The sequence below is a fragment of the Staurois parvus genome, unplaced genomic scaffold (assembly GCF_062004578.1).
Source record: "Staurois parvus isolate SC_StPar_1 unplaced genomic scaffold, SC_StPar_1.0 ptg000031l, whole genome shotgun sequence".
Classification (NCBI taxonomy): Eukaryota; Metazoa; Chordata; class Amphibia; order Anura; family Ranidae; genus Staurois; species Staurois parvus.
Genome location: NW_028317827.1, coordinates 7,800,185 through 7,818,635, shown reverse-complemented (window position 1 = coordinate 7,818,635; position 18,451 = coordinate 7,800,185). Strand labels below are relative to the sequence as shown.

Below are 18,451 nucleotides of genomic sequence, written 5' to 3'. Positions count from 1 at the left end.
AGAAGACGTGGCTGAAAGAGCCTTTCCAGGTGCACATGTGGTTTTGTAGCCTAATTACTTAAATCCTGGCTTTAGTCCTTGATCACAACAGCACGACTTATCATGCAATTGGATAGTTTCAAATCACATGACAAGTCCACAATGGAAGCAGTCATATTGGTAAGATTCTGACTCTGCACCATTTTTTAAAGTACTTCATGCACTACTTTTTGCAAGTTCAGGTGCGTCTTGCATAGACATCTGTGCATGAAGTCGCACAAATGTCTTCCAAATTGCACCTGAAGGTGGGACTGACATCCGACTTTGAAATCGTGTAAATTTCAGTGAAGTTGCACAATTTCAAAGTCAAATTCGGTGTGACCAGAGACTAATACTCCATTTGCCAACAGAAAGTAGGCACTGCTACTACAGGATTGCCGCTGGCTCCTGGGTTCTGTACCAAGCAGCTGCCTTGCTACCAAGTGAACACAGGAGGTCACTGGCTCAGTATGGGTGCCATTCAGACAACACTTTGGATTTTCTCAATGAATGCATAGCATTCTTTGATTGGACAAGGTGGAAGTCGTAACAACACTGCCCCGTCTATCCACTTTGTCCAATCAGAGAACACTTCTCTGAACAGCACCTGTGCCAAGTGAGTAACCTCCTGCATTTACTAAGTAGCTGGGAAGCTGCTCAGCATGGGACCTGGAAGCCAAGGGCAGTCACTGTAGTAGCCATGCCTATTACAATGATTTTCAGCTTTCAAGGGGATTGGCCTTATGGCACATGGATGGTCCAAGCTGGACTAATGTAACTGTCAAAAAATGCCATACCTGGAATTCAGCTTTAAATTAGATAAATACATTCCAGGTGCACCAACTGTAGAAAGGTCTGTTCCTTATCAGCATGCTGCAGAGAAGTGCCCTTGCTCCCTGAAGCAGTGGTCTCTCTAACATACCTCTTGCTGAGTCAGAGCTAGAGCTCTCCTATCCACAGGGAGGATGAGCCTTGCTGATTGCAGATCTATAGGCCTGAGTCAGCACAGGGCACATCAGACATTTTCAGAAAGTTCACAGCTTCCACACAGATAGCAGGGATCCTTCTCTGCTGCATGCTGGCCAAGGAAAGGCTTTTCTGCTCAGGTTGTGGCTGCTTTCAAAAGGAAACAACTTGTAAGACCTTGAACACCCTTTGTTTTGATGCACTTGGAATATATACACTGCTCAGAAAAATTAAAGGAACACTTTGAAAACACATCAGATCTCAATGGGGAAATATATCATGATGAATATCTATACTGATATGAACTGGGTAATGTGTTAGGAACGTAAGGATGCCCCATAGTTTGATGGAAATGAAAATGATCAACCTACAGAGGACTGAATTCAAAGACACCCCGAAAATCAAAGTAAACAAATTATGCAGCAGGCTAGTCCATTTTGCTGAAATTTCATTGCTGCAACTCAAAATGGTACTCAATAGTTTGTATGGCCCCCACGTGATTGTATGCATGTCTGAAAACATCGGGGCATGCTCCTAATGAGACGATGGATGGTGTCCTGGGGTATTTCCTCCCAGATCTGGACCAGGGCATCACTGAGTTCCTGGACAGTCTGAGGTGCAACCTGGCAGCGTTGGATGGACCGAACCATGATATCCCAGAGGTGTTCTAATGGATTTAGGTCAGGCAAGCGTGGGGGCCATTTAATGGTATCAATTCCTTCTAACTCCACTGCCTGCATACTCTCGCCACATGAGGCCCGGCATTGTCGTGCATGGGGGCGGACTGACAACTTATGAGGCCCCCGAGCAATAGGGGATCATGGGGCCCCTGTGTCCATGCCCAAACTCAAAAAAGCCTATGAAAAAGGTACCAGGGGCATCTCATGGGGCCTCCTACTGACCCCGGGCCCTCGGGCAGTGCCCGAGATTTTAAATGGTCAGTCCGCCCCTGGTCGTGCACCAGGAGGAACCCAGGACCAACTGCACCAGGGTAGAGTCTGACAATGGGTCCAAGAATTTCATCCCGATACCTAATGGCAGTCAGGGTGCAATTGTCTAGCCTGTAAAGGTCTGTGCGTCCCTCCATGGATATGCCTCCCCAGACCATCACTGACCCACCACCAAAACGGTCATGCTGAACGATGTTACAGGCAGCATAATGTTCTCCACGGCTTTTCCAGACCCTTTCACGTCTGTCACATGTGCTCATGGTGAACCTGCTCTCATCTGTGAACTCACAATTTAACACAAATTGCTATTCAGCCAATCACATGGCAGCAACTCAATGCATTTAGGCATCTAGATATGATGAAGATGACTTGCTGAAGTTCACCAAGTGTAGCGCCCCTCTAGTTAGCCAGGGGGAGCTAGCTAGTTAGAGGCTGTATTGCAGCCTGGTATGAATCAGCCAGGTAACTTTAGGTCAGGGCTGAGGGTTCTGCAGGTCAGTTCCCTGATACCTCCCCCTGCTCTAGAAGCTTGAGAAGTTTCTAGAAGGCAATGGGTGGAGGTGAGAAGGGGCTGATCTGCATACTCAGGGGACTTTGACTAACCCCAAGTAGGAGGCTTTGCATGGGGTCAGGACAGCCCTTAAGTATTAGAGAGCCTAATCAGGAAGTGGTCAGCGTCGGGTGGAAGATGATGTGAGAAGGCTGGAGTGTGGAGCCTGGGAAGAGGCCCAGGGAGGGGCCTACCTGCACGCAAGATCTTAGAAGAAGGATCTATCAGCCTCAACCATCCCCTGAGAGAGGACAGCCTGGGAAGCAGGAAAGGAGTCAACCCAGCGTAAATCCTGAAGGAAGCTATCAACCCACAAGCTTACAGGAGAAGACTGAGTGAGTAATCCTGCACCCCCTGGGTCAGATAAGGGGAGACAGTAGTCAGGTGGCAAACCCAACTAGCTTCTCAACTGGGGCTGCTCTACTATGGTGGCAGTTTCTGAGTCCCCTTGCTCAGGGATTCCCTCAGGCAGCTGGGTGAAGAGGAGGAATCATCTGGGGTCTGAGGAGGTACACCAGAAGGGCTGCAGAGCTCCTCAAGGAAAGATCGTTTGTCTATGGACTTCTACATAGCTGCTAAAGAGATTTGTCCTCATGTTCATAGTTCCTTGGGCATTGCATACACTCTTCAACCCCAGCCAAGTTCAATACCCTTTAACCTCCCTAGCGGTATGATTATTTCATATTTTTGGTCCTGAAAGCGGTACCATTATTTTGCATGGAAATATGTCATTTTTTTATTGTAGGCTGTAATTTTTAGGAATAACTCACTGAAATCTGTCTGAACAAGATTCTAAATCATACATTTAATTCAAAAATATAATCAAACCAAAAACACTGAAATTTGAAATATAGCACCAAGTTTGCACATCGCTGAGGAAAGTCGCAAAATTGTTTTCAGTGTCTGATGACGAATTTCTCCACGAATCATTATCACTCAATTCTGCAAGTGGTTCTGATTTACTATCGCTGTTCTCTAGCTGATCTAAACCCGCTTTTGACCTAAAGGGACACTTTTTGGACGCCATGGACTTTTCTAAGTTTCCAGGCAGAAAGAACAATCAAAATGCAGGCAGGGCACAGGACAAAGCACTAGGGACAAAATGGATGTGAAATGGGTTGAAACAGCAATGTTTTACTATGTAAAATCGTTTTGAAAAAAATGAAATTTTTTTAAAATTTTCAAATTTCCCGCCGCCGGCGACGCCCGTACGTCCCGGCGTCACAGGGACCGGAACACAGGAGGCGGATGCCGGCATCAGCCGGAGGAGATGGCCGGGGACTCTGCAGGGAACACATTGTGGGAGCCAAGGACAAGGTAAGTGCTGCAGGGACTCCCTATGCAGCGCCGCATGGTAAGCCCGAGTGTAGCTCGGGGTTACCGCTTTTGGTACAGACATTTTACCCAGAGCTACACTCGGGAATACCGTTAGGGAGGTTAATAAAATCACAAAAAAAAAACAAGCTCAAGGACTTTTTACTGTCTCCAGTGTGCAAGTGTGGAAGAAAATGCTTGTTGCCTGGCTGTGCTGGACTTTAGGGGAACCCAAAACTCAGCAGCTCCTAAGAGGGTAGTGCTACACAAGCAATTTAACAAGTGTACCTAATAAAGAGGCCAGTGAGTGTATATCCCCACTATACAAATGCTGATTCACTGTATCCTGTGATAGACTAAAAATAAAAAGTTCTATTTTCCTTCACACTCTGTATCACATCTGGATCAGTTTGAAAATAAATTGCTGACTGGGGAAGACCTCTGACTAATAATGACTTTCAGAATCTAGTTGGAGATCTGGCTGGAAACTTGATGGCCATGCAGCAGTTAGAGGATTTCCTCTTTTACTGGTATACATCCTGCCATCATTTTTACCTTTCCTTTACTGCAGTATTCCCTTCACTCCTATCACCAGAAAAAAAACCCTCAATTTTATGAAATGAGACTCAGAAATAAAATGTTGATAGAGGTTTAAACCCTTTGAAAACTCCACCCAATACTGGAAGAATTGTCATGGCTGGAGTTCCAGTGGCATGAGGCAATGCAAAGAGTAATGATAATGTACAAAGAGCAATAATTAATACAAAGCAATCAGAATGCAGAGAATTTGGAGCAGCTTGAATAATAAAAATGGGACTGTCAGGGCTCGTTTCCACATGCGGCAGCCGTTGCCGGTGGTTGACAGGCGGCTGGGAGACAATATGACGTATCTTCAATGCCTGTTTTATCCCTAAAAATGACAAAACACTGCTCCACAAGGAGGTTGCAGCATGGCCCCTTTAACTGTAATGGATTGTACTGTCCACCAAATGCGATAGCGGGTTTAATTTTGCAGAGGTTGTGAAAAAACAAAGGTCAAGCGTAAAAAAATAAAAATAAATTATTTATTTTTCTAAATTCAGGTTTGGTGTTTGGCATTTGTTTAGAGCAGCCTGAACAATCAAAAATAATTGCAATGGCTGCTAAAGGTTACTACACAATTTACTTTTACATTTTACCTCATCAGGGAAGCCTATTAAGCTGGGTAATCACAGAGCAAATTTCAGCCAGTTCATGACCATTCAAAATCTTATTAGGTGGCCATTTTAGCACCCTCCAAACCAACATCCTTTGACTAAAAAAAAAAAAAGGAGCCAGACAGAATATATTTTACTGAACAAAACCTGCATCCAATCAGATACAGCTGCTGTTTGAGTATTTTGACAGATGCTGGCAGTAACCCCTTCAGGCTGGGATCTCCTCCTCCTGGCCTCCTTCTCCAGGCCTCAGACTATTTATGCACTCTCCCAACCACCATCTGGGCACCCTCTCCCAGGGATTGGCTGGGGCCACATAAATATTCACACTGTAGATTTGACTCTCCAAGCCTGCTACTTTCCAGAACCACCCAGAAAGCGGGTGGAAGCAGTCAAACTCCCAGCCTGTGAAACTCAGAGCAGACCATAGTAATCACAGGCAGTTCAACTTATTACAGGAGAGCTAAGAACAAAATTTAACTAAACTAGGAGGGTGCTGCAAAAAAATAAAATGAATGCAACTACCACATCTGAGGCCAGGAAAGCTGTAATACAATCTATTTTTGTTCTTGGGTCTTGATATGCTTTACCTTTCTTCAATACACCATCTGTAATCCATCCATTGCCGGCAAAACCGTCTGCTACTTTTAAGGCAATACAAACAAACCTGTCTGGTGCACAATCTAATTTCTAGCAATGTCTGTGAAATCCGTCTGGAAAACTGTCCACACATGTCCTGCTCTGTGTCTTTTTTTGCCCGAGTACATTCATATTTCCCAAACTCAACATGTGGAGTAAAAATTTTGGATTTAGTCACTTTGCCCGAAGGCACCAGAGATGGGAAAGTCTGCTTGGCATCGGCACCTGAGCACATAGCAATACAGCCAAGACTGTGATTTGAATCTCCAATAAAGTCCTGACTTCACTCCATAAAACAATGAAGAAGAAAGAGCCTGTATTGGGTGAGTTCTTTATATTTAAAGTCCAATGTCACCATCTGCTCATTTTTTAACCGGTACCATATTTACAATAGACTTTTAATCTGCTGTTATATTTAAAGGCTCACCCAGGAAGAATTGAAAGTGAGCCCTTGAAATACTAACAAAGAACAAGTCCTGCCTGCGCCATTTTTTTCTGTTGTTGTGCAGTGTCCAATGCAATGTTTAAAGTGGAACTAGACCCTTTCAAAATCTCTAACTATTTTTATTGCTTATGCTGCTAGCATTATAAATAGATGGGAAGGTATATTATATTTTCTTGTTTTAAACTTTTTTTTCTTTTACATTTCTTCAGTTGTTTCAAGGCTTCTAGCCTAGGCCAACATTATGTCATACATTCCAGAAGTCTTCATGGACATTTTTTTTTCTTTCATCTGGAGGAGGGGTTTTCTCAGCTAAGCACACCCTGCTGCCTGCATGCCTGAGCTAAGGGCAGATGGATTCCAGGAAGTAAATGCTACATGAATCATCTGACCTTACTCAAGATGGCCATGGCCAAAAATGCTAGGGGGTGGTTTTCAAAGTGGTTTCTCAATAAAATAAAGCATGGAGACATGGAAGGGTGAGTGGATAGGCAAGTTTGCTTTGAATATAAAAAATGAATCAAATATCGTTTAGTTCCACTTTAATCTGAGAGTTAAAGCTGAAATCTAGGCAAGAAGCTAAGAACTCAAGTATTTGTATTTCTGTCAGTTTATAAAGCTACACATTGCACTGCACTGTCTAGCAGGACAGGAGACCATTTACAGGTCCTATCAATCCACTAGTCTGTGACTGGACAGTGAAGAAGAAGCAGACCGACAAGCACTCTGCTCTTTCCTCCTATGAGCATGCCATTTGGAAGGACATGAGCACTGCAGCACAATTGATTGTCTCCTTGTGCTGAGTCTCTCAGTCTGTTGTGAGTTCTGCTGTACAGAGGGTTTAGTAATTCAGATCCTTTGACTGATTTATCATGAATGCAGAGCTGCATTAATTGTGTATTTTGTATCATTTGTGTATTTTATATCTGTCTGGAGCCCGGCTTTGAACAAATAATAAATATTTTCTGCACTGTCACCAGTAAGCTTGATGATATTTTAAAGGCAAGTTGTATCTAGTGAGTTAGGCTGGGTTCACACTGATGCGGTGCTAAATTTGCAGCGTTTTCTGTGCGAATTCCACACTGTATCAGAATCGCACCCCGTTAATGCGAACTGCTGCGGGTGTGTATGTTAAGATAACAACACCCCGAAAGCGGTCCGCAAAATGCGGTGCGATGTGCAGAATTGTATCGGATAGGTGTGAATACCCATGCGATCCGATTCTAGTGCAGACCTAAAAAAGGGTCCTGCACCTTTTTTGGTGCGAATGCGGTGCGATTGGAGCCATACAAAATGTATGGCTCCAATTGCACTGCACACAAATTGCATGTGATTTGCACAGGAATGCGGTGCGGTTCCTATGGGAATCACGTGATGTATCGCACCGCATTAGAACCTAGCCTTAATTTGGTCTTGGGAGGGTTTAAGGTGGTGGAATATATTTTGTGAGATGTTTTTATTGATTTTACTAATAACCATTTTGTTTAAAACAGACCTTTCCCCTCTTTCCCTAAAATTGTGATGTGAAATCACCCAGCACTTTTAAAAAAATGTTTTTTTGCTATAGCTACCTTTTTCTCTTCCACTTTCTGGTTTCCCTGAAGGCAGTGGTGATGTAGCCCCAGCTGCCCAGATGCCCCTGGAAAGGCAATGTCATCATTACCCTCAATGAAAACTCATACCAAAACTGCAAGATCCCACAACATCTCTACTGTCATACTATGCATGAGCAAGATTAAGCACATGATAGCTCCTCATTTTGCACATGCACCATACAAGATTACATTCATTTACTGGTTAAAAAAAAAAAAAAAAACTCTGCGATCTCGCAATGTTTTTTTTTTTTTCTACAACAGATGCATGTAGTGTCTTACAGCACATGCGTGAGGTGAAGCTAATGATGTCATGCACCTCACACATGTGCAGTATCAAGTAAAGAGCAGGAGGAGGAGAAGTAGCAGCACACTGATCTTTCCAGTGAATGACTGTGCAGGAGAGGGGCGTGTCAACACAAGTCTGATCATTGGAGGACAGGCAGGCTTAGTTCTCAGCACAGCCAGAACACTGACCGCGCTGTTCTCTCATGCCTAGTGTAGTCAATTTTTAATAGGAAAGCTGAGGGACTGGCAGGAACACCAAGTATTTTACACAATACAAAAAAAACAGGATACTTTTTCAAACAAGTATATGTCCTAGCAGGCACATATCAGGAATATGAAATTTTGGGTTGACATATTCTTAAACCAATAGCTGACTGCGCTATAGCTGAATGACAGCTACAGAGCGGTCATCCAGTTTAGGGAGGGAGTCATATGATGTCTTCCCAGAACCGCACCCCCCACACGCCCCCTACAGCATGCACCCGATGCTCTCTCTGATTGCTGTGTTCTTTAGACACATCTGATCACATGTCACAGTAAAGGTAAAGTCACATGTCACAGTAAAAGTAAAGTCACACCAATCACAGTGGCCTTTTACCATGTGATCTGCTGTGTCCAATCACGGTTGTTCCCGATGTAAACACACTTGCCAGTTATCGGCAGTGCTTTCCTCACGCTGTCACAACGAGAGGAAAGTACTACTGATAACCAGCAAGTATGAAATGAGACATCTACACTGATAATCAGTGCAGCCCCAAAAGTGCAAATTAGTGCTGCTTATCAATGTCAATCAGTGCCCAGCAAGTGCCCAACAGTGATGCCAATCTGTGCCCATTAGTTCTGCCAATCTGTGCCCGATAGTTCTGCCAATCTGTGCCCATCAGTGCCGCCAGTCCGTGCCACCTATCAGTGCCGCCAGTCAGTGCCGCCTATCAGTGCTCTTCAGAGCCACCTATCAGTGCCGCATATCAGTGCAGCCTTATGAGTGCCTCCTCATCAATGCCCACCAGTGCTGTATATCAGTGCCAATCAGTGCTGCCTATCAGTGCCAATCAGTGCAGCCTATTAGTGCTCATCAGTGTTGCCTATCAGTGCCTATCAATGCAGGCCCATCAATGCACATCAGTGAAGGAGAAAAATTGCCTCTTTGCAAAATTTTATAATAGAATAGAAAAGCATAGAATAGAAATAGATTAGAATAGAATAGAAAAACTTTTTTTTTCAACATTTTTGGTCTGTTTTCATTTGTTTCATATTAAAACACCCAGTGCTGATTAACCGTTTGAATACCGTGCAATTTTACACCTTCCTGCCCAGGCCATTTTTCAGGTTTCAGCGCTCTCACACTTTGAATGACAATTGCGCGGTCATACAATATTGTACCCAAACTAAAATTTTATCATTTTCTTCACACAACTAGAGCTTTCTTTTGGTGGTATTTAATCACCGCTGGGGTTTTTATTTTTTGCTAAATTAACAAAAAAAGACCAAAAATTTTGAAAAAAAACACATTTTTCTTTGTTTTTGTTATAAAAGTTTACAAATAAATAATTGTTCTTCATAAATTTAGGCCGAGATGTATTCTGCTACATGTCTTTGGTGAAAATAACCCAAATTAGGATGTATTATTTAGTTTGTAGGAAAGTTATAGAGTTCACAAACTATGGTATAGATCTGAATATTGATCAATCCTGAAGTACTGACAGCCAATCTAATATCTTGAGGTCCAAGAATGTCAGAACAGTACAGATATCCCCCAAATTACCCCTTTTTGCAGAGTAGACAGTCCGACGTACTTCATAAGAGGCATGGCGAGTTTTTTCAAGTTGTATTTTTTTGTCATAATTTTTCGGAAAATGAAAAAATTAAAAAAATTATTTTCACTATTTTTTTTTTTACATACTGTCACCAGTGCAGTACAGCGTCATCATATAACTGGCATGGCAGTGAACAGCGACACTGACTGGTGACAGTATGAAAAAAATATATATATATATATATTTTTTTTATTATATTTAATTTTTTATTACATTTTTTTTTAAGATTTTTTTTTCATATTTTACTATGACCAAAATAGTACAATGTTACCATAGTAACACTGTACTACTTTGGGGAAGTGATCAGTATTTTTTTTTTTTTTTTTTTTACACAATTTGCTTATAGCAAAGAATTACTTTGCTATAAGCAAGCATTTACCTGAATGAAATCGATTCATTCAGCTTTTTTTTTTTTTTTTTTTTTTTGTGCTTAGCTGTGATTTGGTCACAGCTAATCACATGACATGTGCATGTGATTAGCTGTGACCATTCACAGCTAGGCACTAGTATACAATGGAAGGCATCATGAATGAAGCCATCCATTGTATACAACTGTCATGTGACCTGCTGTGATTGGTCACAGCAGGTCACATGGTACCGGCAACGGGAACCGGTACTCGGATCTGTCATCGGCCGTGTCCGAGGTGCACGGGCGGTGACAGATCGCACTGCTGCGTCGCTCTGCAACCGCGCAAACCGTGCATGTGCGGGAGCACGCCAAATGGCGTGCACCCGGAATACAGGAGCACATTTCAAGCCGCCAAACGGCCATTGGCCGGGCGGCTAATGGTTAAATACCACCAAAAGAAAGCTCTATTTGTGTGAAAAAAATGATAACAATTTCATATGGATACAGTGTTGCATGGCCGTGTAATTGTCAAAGTGGAAGCTGCAAACTGACCTGGGCAGGAAGAGCGTATAAGTGCCTTGTAGGCAAGTGGTTAAGCAATTTTACATATAAGGTTTTTAAACTGGATTTTGTAACCAGTAATCAGAAGTTTTGGGAACAAGACAGCACAAAATGCAGCCACCACATTTAAAGTAGAATTCCTGCCTAATATTAACTAGCCTTAAAAATGTGCTCTCTCTATTCCTGCTACCATAATTGACTAACCTGTGTAAAAAAGATGAACATTGTATATACTTACCTTTTTTCATCTTGCTCTGGTCTGGTCACGAGATCCGGCTCCCCTGTCCCAGTGATCAGCGACTGCAGGGGAGAGGAGGGATCTCTGACAATGGCTGGGGCATGGGAGCCTATGAGTGATGTCACTACTTCCAGATTTCCCAGCCGTTGTTGAGCTCTCTCTCTCCTCTCCCCTTCAGCCGCGGATCACTGACTAACACATGGGAGCCGGACCACGTGACCAGACCAGAGCAGCCTGAAAATAGGTAAGTATACATGAAATGATAATGATTTAATCAAATTTTTTCCAGCCTGCGTTGTGGTGCAAAAAAAACTGAACATCAAAAGTTAAGAAAAAATGGCACTTAGGATGTGTCTATTGGACCCCTCCTGAACAGGAAGGTCTCTTCCCTGTTCCTTACCCTGTACAAGTTTCCTGACAGGGTGAGGCACACTCAGTTTCACCTAGCCAAAAGGCCCCTGCTCCATATGGTCAACCAGAGCCGACCAACAAGTGGTAGCTGAGGGGCTCTCCTGAAGAGAGAACCCTCAAGGCAGGGTAAGAAGGAACCTAATGGCAACTCATCCTCCCCCTAGACTTCACGATAGGCCCAAACACCCAGACCCTTCATCAAGAGTGAAAAAGGAAAACACGTAAGTGCAGGGTGGCTCAAGTGGAGAAAAAATAAATATGCAAAAATAAAAAAATGCCAGTGCAGGTGCATTGGCTAGGCCGCTGTGGCCTGGTAACAAAGTTTGCCCTGTTCTTGGCCAAAAGGCCTAGCCCATGAGGGGTTGTGCAGAAGAAGCATAGGTGTCATGGCCTAGTGCAGTTTCACACCATGGGTTCCCACATCCAAGCGCTTTCAAAACTTCAAAAGCCTGTACAGACATGTTATAGGACAAGTGAAGTTTCGGATTTACTTGTCCACTATTATATTTGTTAGATAGGTGAAATCCCTAGGGGAGAAATGTGAGATCATTGGTGCTGCACATGCAAAGATAAATAAAATACAAGGTTGATTCCGGAGTGATGGAATTCTTGTTTAGAAGAGAGAATATAAAACCGAGTTCCTGATCTTTTGATGAAAGCTGGCGTGAGCACCAAAGCTGTAAACCGACTCCAGTTTCACAAAGTATTTACCACACCTGATCACACCTTTCAACACTTCTAGTAATGTAAAGCCATCACAACCCTGCCAGAGAACGAGAGAGAGGTGATTTACTTTTTTTGTTTTGGGAATGTTTGTTTGATTTTCTAATAATTAGTGGGGTCAAATCGACAATCATCTTTGACAGTAATAATGCAAAAAAATTAGAAAGAGCAGGATGGAAAGTTTTTTTGGAACAAACCATATTTGAATCATGAATGTGATTTCTGTTTGAGAAAAATTGTACATATTTTAATTAGCATTCTAGGAAAAAAAAACAACCTAGACTGGTGCATCCCATCCAGCCACAGCAGCTTTCAGCTTTTCATAGACATAATGCTGCAGCTGGACAGGGCTCATCCAAGCAAGTGGTGCTAACATTTAGGGCAGTATGTGCCCAGAGATGAATGGCAGGAACGTAGACTGCTTGTATTCTTGGCTTCATCACTGGGTGCATACAGTCATAAAAGTTATTACCACTTGGTGCACCAAAAGGCTCTGTCCAGCCAATGCATAGAGTTTTACAGGCTGTAGGCAGCGAGGCTGGTGTGAGGAAAATCGTACCTATTTTAATACACATGTTCTAGCTACAAAAGAAACCTGTACTTGGTGCACCTGCATGGTTTTGGTCATTTGGATCATGAGTACCCTAGTCCCCCCATTAGAAGTCTTGCGCGCCAGGGGATCAGGGCCAAGAATCCTCCACTCTCCCCTATGTGACCAATATAAAAATGATGATTGGTATACGAACGCTAGGTAAACAAAGTGAGCAGCTTGCATTAAAGGTCAACCTCCAACCCTCATAAAATGTTCATATTCAGAAATGCAACGCTATTAAATGACATGTATAATATTAACTAATAAAACAACGATAAATATAAACTGACATAAAGGTGCGCTGTAGAGCGCTAGGGTAAATGTTATAATAGCGCCTCACTATGATGCATAAGGTGCAATTGTGACATAAATAATTATAAGTGCATTTGAGTAAACAGACCACTCCTGGTCATCAGCATCATAAGGGTAACCTCGGGGATCATCTGGCATACGTCTGCACATCAGTTGATCATCCTGCTGCCACTCTCCAGGTATCCAGGGTAAATCCAATCCAGATGTATATGGACCAGTATGACACTTATGGAATCCACCTTAAATTGCTCATTAACAAACGAGCCAGAGAGAGAGTGCCTAATAGTGCAGTAAGTTTTATTTTATTTGGGGAAAAGATAGTTTAAAAACATCATGCAGTCACATCTAGCAAGTGAACAGAATCAAAGATGACCGCCGGCCTTTCTCATGGCCTGTGCGGCGTGATGTCACTGGCTTGGCTCCTCCCCTGTGTGACCGCCTTGGGTACTTGTGAAGCCAGACCAATCGTCAAGCATTTTTCTTCCACTCTGAATGTAAAAGCGGAGGACAAAGAGAAGGTACTTACTGCTGATGTGCACAGGTTCACCTTAAGCTTAACACCCTACAGTAACCTGAACCTGAAAATGACCATTTAACTAAAAAGAAATATCAAAAATATTGTAGCAATCTAAAGTCTTCTTAACATAAAAGGTATTCACATGTCTCCATCACATATCCCCAAAATAAGAGGATTATACCACATTTCAGGACAGTGGGAGAGCCATGCAAATCATTCAGTTATGCCCCATTATGCACATTCAGAACCACCGGTGTATAGTGCTATTAATAATGCTCCTCATATTATGGAGCCATTTACTCTAAACTACTTATGGCCATTTCAGGCTGTGTTTTTTTTCTCCTAAGTTCCGTTATGGGGTTCACACACTCAAAACCAAACGCCAGGAGCAATAAAAAAAAGCACATAGTGTAATACATTGTACACCTTTAAAGAGAAAAGACCCTCACCCTGTTCCTCTGGGGTGCCAGACTGCTGATGGGGGACTGGGGTATTCATGGTCCACCTGGCTGAAACCAGGTAGACCCCATTCTTCAGGGGACCTGCTGAGGCAAGGTCCACTCAAGTACTCAAGCTTCTCTAAATGGATACCCTAAGGGAGTGGGGACAGTTTCAGGCTGTCAGGCCATCATCAGTGCAGTGTATGGAAACCATGGCTTCTCTAGAGTATGGCTTGGAACTCGACGAGAGAGTATAACCATAACGGATATGGTGAGTAGTAGTCAAAAAGCCCTCCAACCAAATCAGTGCACAGCACAGTAAAGCCTTCTTAAAACAGCATGTATTCACATGTCTCATTCCATCACCTATCACAAAAATATGAGGATTATACTTCATTTCAGGACAGTAGGCAGAGCCATGCATATCGATTTAACAAACATGTTGAAAGTGTTTCCATTTATCGTCAAGCTGAACTCTAGATCGACAATTAAACACACGGGTGAAATGAATATATGATAGTTGTAGTATTATTTATTTATTACAGGTACATATATAGCGCCATCAATTTACGCAGTGCTTTACACATATATATTTTACATTCACATCAGTGTTGAAGGACTTTTATTTCTGATCACCCAGTTCATGGATTTACTCATCACACTGCATAGCCCTATCTAGTATGACAAGAGGCCTGATTAATCTATGCAGCAGTTAAGTTACACTTGCATGTCTTGTCCCTCCCCTAGCCTATGACTGGAAGTGAAAGAGAAGCAGCACAATAATGAGATCATCTCTGTGTCACTCTGCTCTCTCCTTCTATCAACATGCTTCTTGTTAGCATATGAGCAATACAGCACACCTGATTGGCTTCTGCCTCTCCCATTCTGAGCTCTGATGTACAGGGGTTGCAAGAAACAGATACCAAGTCAAATTAAGGTGTTCATTTTAAAAATAAATATGTGTAATTATAAAATCATGAATACAGAGCTATATACATTTGTTTTTAAATCTACCTGTAGTCTTTAAAAAAACGTCCAGATTACTTTTGATTAAAATATATTTAGAGTGTTTCCCTGTATTTTTGATTAAATATGAATACATACCAGCTCTGTTACATAAAATGTATTTCATGGCATTATGTGAATGTCAGTGTACCTGCGTGTAAATTCGTTTTGCAATTGAACAAAAAAAAAATTCAACAGGCTGGTACATGCAGCAATATGTCTTGAAGATGTCAGCTAAGCCCTTATTTAGACTTCCTACAGAAGAATAATTTACTGGAAAACCTCAAATAATACAGATAATTCATGCAATTGCAATTTTTTTATTCCATGGAACCCAGTTAAAATCTCAAAACTTAAACAATAACACAGATGCCGGTCCTATGTACAATATATAGTCTGTCTCTTGTAAGCAAAATCAGACTTGCTCACTCACACATCCATGCACAGTTATTCACATTCATGTGAGCAAGCACAGTCATGAATGTCTGAGTCTATTACTTGGAGCTGTTCGTCTTCAGAGTAGTAAAGCCGGCCTCAGATACAAGGCTTTTCAGTCTGGAGTCTGGACTGCACCATGCAGGCACCATCAGTCTTGGAAACTCTTTTGCTAAAGCAATGAATTTACATGTCCAGGTTGTGCTGCTCCAAAGAAAGAACAAAGATATCCTCATCTTGAGTACCAGCATGTATATACCCCTTCATTACCAGGTATAATATTTCAGTTTTCAATGCTGTGATAGTTTGACTGCAAACTACAAGTATTTGATTATGCAACATTGTACCCAGAAGAGTTTTATACCATTTTTTTGAGACAGATAGAGATTTCTTTTGGTGGTATTTAATAACCACTGGGCTTTTTATTTTTTACTATATAAAGGAAAAATACCAAAATTTGAATTTGCTAACATTTAACTTTTTTTTTTTTACTAAAAAAAAATATCCCACAATCATTGATGGCCAGTGGAACTTCACCCCCCTACCACCTCTAAGTAACACATAACCAAATACTAAACTATATGACAAAATACCTACATTTCTCCATCCGTTGCTAGACCCTGGAACACAGATAACGTGCCCAGGGTTTTCTACTGAATGCCCTAGGCTCCCTTTGCAATAATTGTTGCTGCCATCCCAAAAATTAACCTGTAACTAATATACTTCAAACTTTTTTTTTGATCTTCGGTTATATGATTTTTATTTGTATCTTGTATATCTATCCCCTCATTTCAACCACTAAGTGTATTTTCCCTCACAATCCCTTATAATTGAATTGGGTAGACAAGCTAGTGAATTTGAGAATCATGCATTCCTAATGAATTACTGGATTCCTACCTTTATCTGGACTGTTCAGTTATTATTTTTTATTTTTAAGCATTTTTTTTTTATTTCATTGAAGTCATCAAATTTATGGAATTACACATCTGGCCCAAAGAGAATTTCTTTTTTTAAATACCAGTGAAAGTCATTTTCGAGTATTAGTTTATTCTTACATTCTTAAATAGCTAAATTAGAAAAAAAAAACAGTATACGGCATGGTGGAAGCAGTGGCTTTGCAAGGTTATTTAGGATGTTCTGGGTAACATATTTTTCTGGCCTGGGGCTGTTACCTAGGTGCCCAGGGGTGCCCCATATCTTTTAGTATCCTAGGAACATCTCTGTCCACACCTTCAGCTCATGGATAGATAATTAATCCTGACCTATTTTGATTAATTCTGTGGTATGCATTGAGGAGCGCTTAGTACAAAAGTTCATATCACTTAGAAGTCTTTTTGAAATGTTTATTGGGTAAGAGCATCAAATACAGCCAAAGCTGTCAATAAACTTTTCAAGAAGGCCTGTAAGTGATATCAACGTTTATGCTAAGTGCTCCTCAACGTTGGCTGCATTTGAGGCTCTTAACCAATAAAGGTTTCAGAAAGACCTCTAAGTGATGCAAACCTTTGTTCTATTAGGTTGCTCTCCTCAATACATACCGCAGAGTTTATTGTCTGAAGAGTTATTTTTTTGTCATGATCAATGTGGTAGCAACCTAGGACTAGAACAAAGTCTATATATACTATATTCTCATTATGAAGCAGCTCCTTTGAAGGAACTCCATTGTAAATCTATCAGAACCAAGCCTCGCTTTTATTGGTCCAACACTATAACACACACATAAGACACTTATTTTCGATAGATGCTTTATAAGATTGCAATGCTAACTTCAAGAAGGAACTGAAAAGAAATAAGTTAAGTGGCAGGGTGTTTTTGGGGTTCCTCTGAACCTAAGTTGCCCCCTTTCACATTCCTGCTATACTATTTTCTTATGTTTATCCCCTCTCTCTACCTTATATATATATACTTTATATACCATTTCAAACCATAAAAGTCCCATATACCAACTTCCCCCACATATATAAACAACAAGAGCTATGGTAGCATGCATAAGTGTAAATGATAATGTATATCCTACCTATGCCTTTATTTACATTCCATTTAAACTAAGTTTTCTTTGTACCATTTATAATGTCTGTTACATACAATTACATCTTGTTGTATTGACATCTGACTTTGTTGTTTCCTAATAAAACTTCTTGAAATAGAAAATGAATGGCTCTTCACCATAAGCCATAGTTAGATGCCATAGGCAAAGTTACTTGTGATAAAACGTACTACTTTGCTCAGCACGTTGAGATATTTGGCTCAGAATACTCTTCCTGCCATAATTTTTGGATGTAGCTGGTGGTCACACACTGAGCATCCCCTTTTAATGCCTGTGCATACAAAGTTTCACACGTCAATCAATAAGCATCCAAAGCATTTCAAAGTCCCTATTACCAAAATCCCCCAATCGAATTCCTACCATTACTTTACGCACACCAACATATATGTAACTAGCGCTACTCCCGTAGGAGCCACAGGAATACAGTCCAGGTCCTCCTCAAATACTTTCCCTCGCAGCCAGGCATATAAGCTCATTCACTTGTTTCTCCAGTAATCAGTCTAGTGGTGTTGTTTTTCTTGTTTTTATTTTTGAAGAATAGGGATAGGGATGAGGGAGATGAGTGGAATACTCCACATCAGGAACTATGAACACTTTGTCTAATCTTTACAACAAGCTATGCTTGAATCAAACAGGGGCTTCAGCTTTAAGCAATAACAAGAAATAGTAGCAGTAACAGCAGTAACTCTTTACAGCCCAGAGCAGTGTTACTTTAAGTAGCAGTGGGCAGATGGACAAAGCTCTTTGGAACACCAGCTGGTATTGCTTTTCTAAAACCACAGCTGACTTCCTAGCACCAGAGGGGGTTTAACAGCATACAGTCTCTAGGATTATTAGGGATGTCTGTACTCACAAGGCCCAAGAACAACTGGATGCCTTTCTCAGCGATACCAGACCAGATCTTCAAGAGACAGCCCCTCAGTTAGCATAGCAGAACCCAGGTCTTAGCAATTCAGGGTCTCGGGTAGCCCACCTGAGGTTTACGGCAGCAACTGCCTGGGAAGACAACGTGCCCTCTCCCAGGCTTGGGCAATCCTAGCCAGGAAAGA

General features: G+C 41.7%; 1 long non-coding RNA gene across 1 annotated transcript in view; it reads right to left on the bottom strand.

Moving 5' to 3' along the window:
* The window catches only part of LOC149470793 (uncharacterized), a 61,756-nt gene extending 43,305 nt beyond the window's left edge, over positions 1-18,451 (bottom strand). The window contains exon 1 of the long non-coding RNA XR_016308004.1: positions 18,256-18,451. This is a non-coding gene — a long non-coding RNA (uncharacterized LOC149470793). The remainder of the gene's footprint in view (positions 1-18,255) is intronic.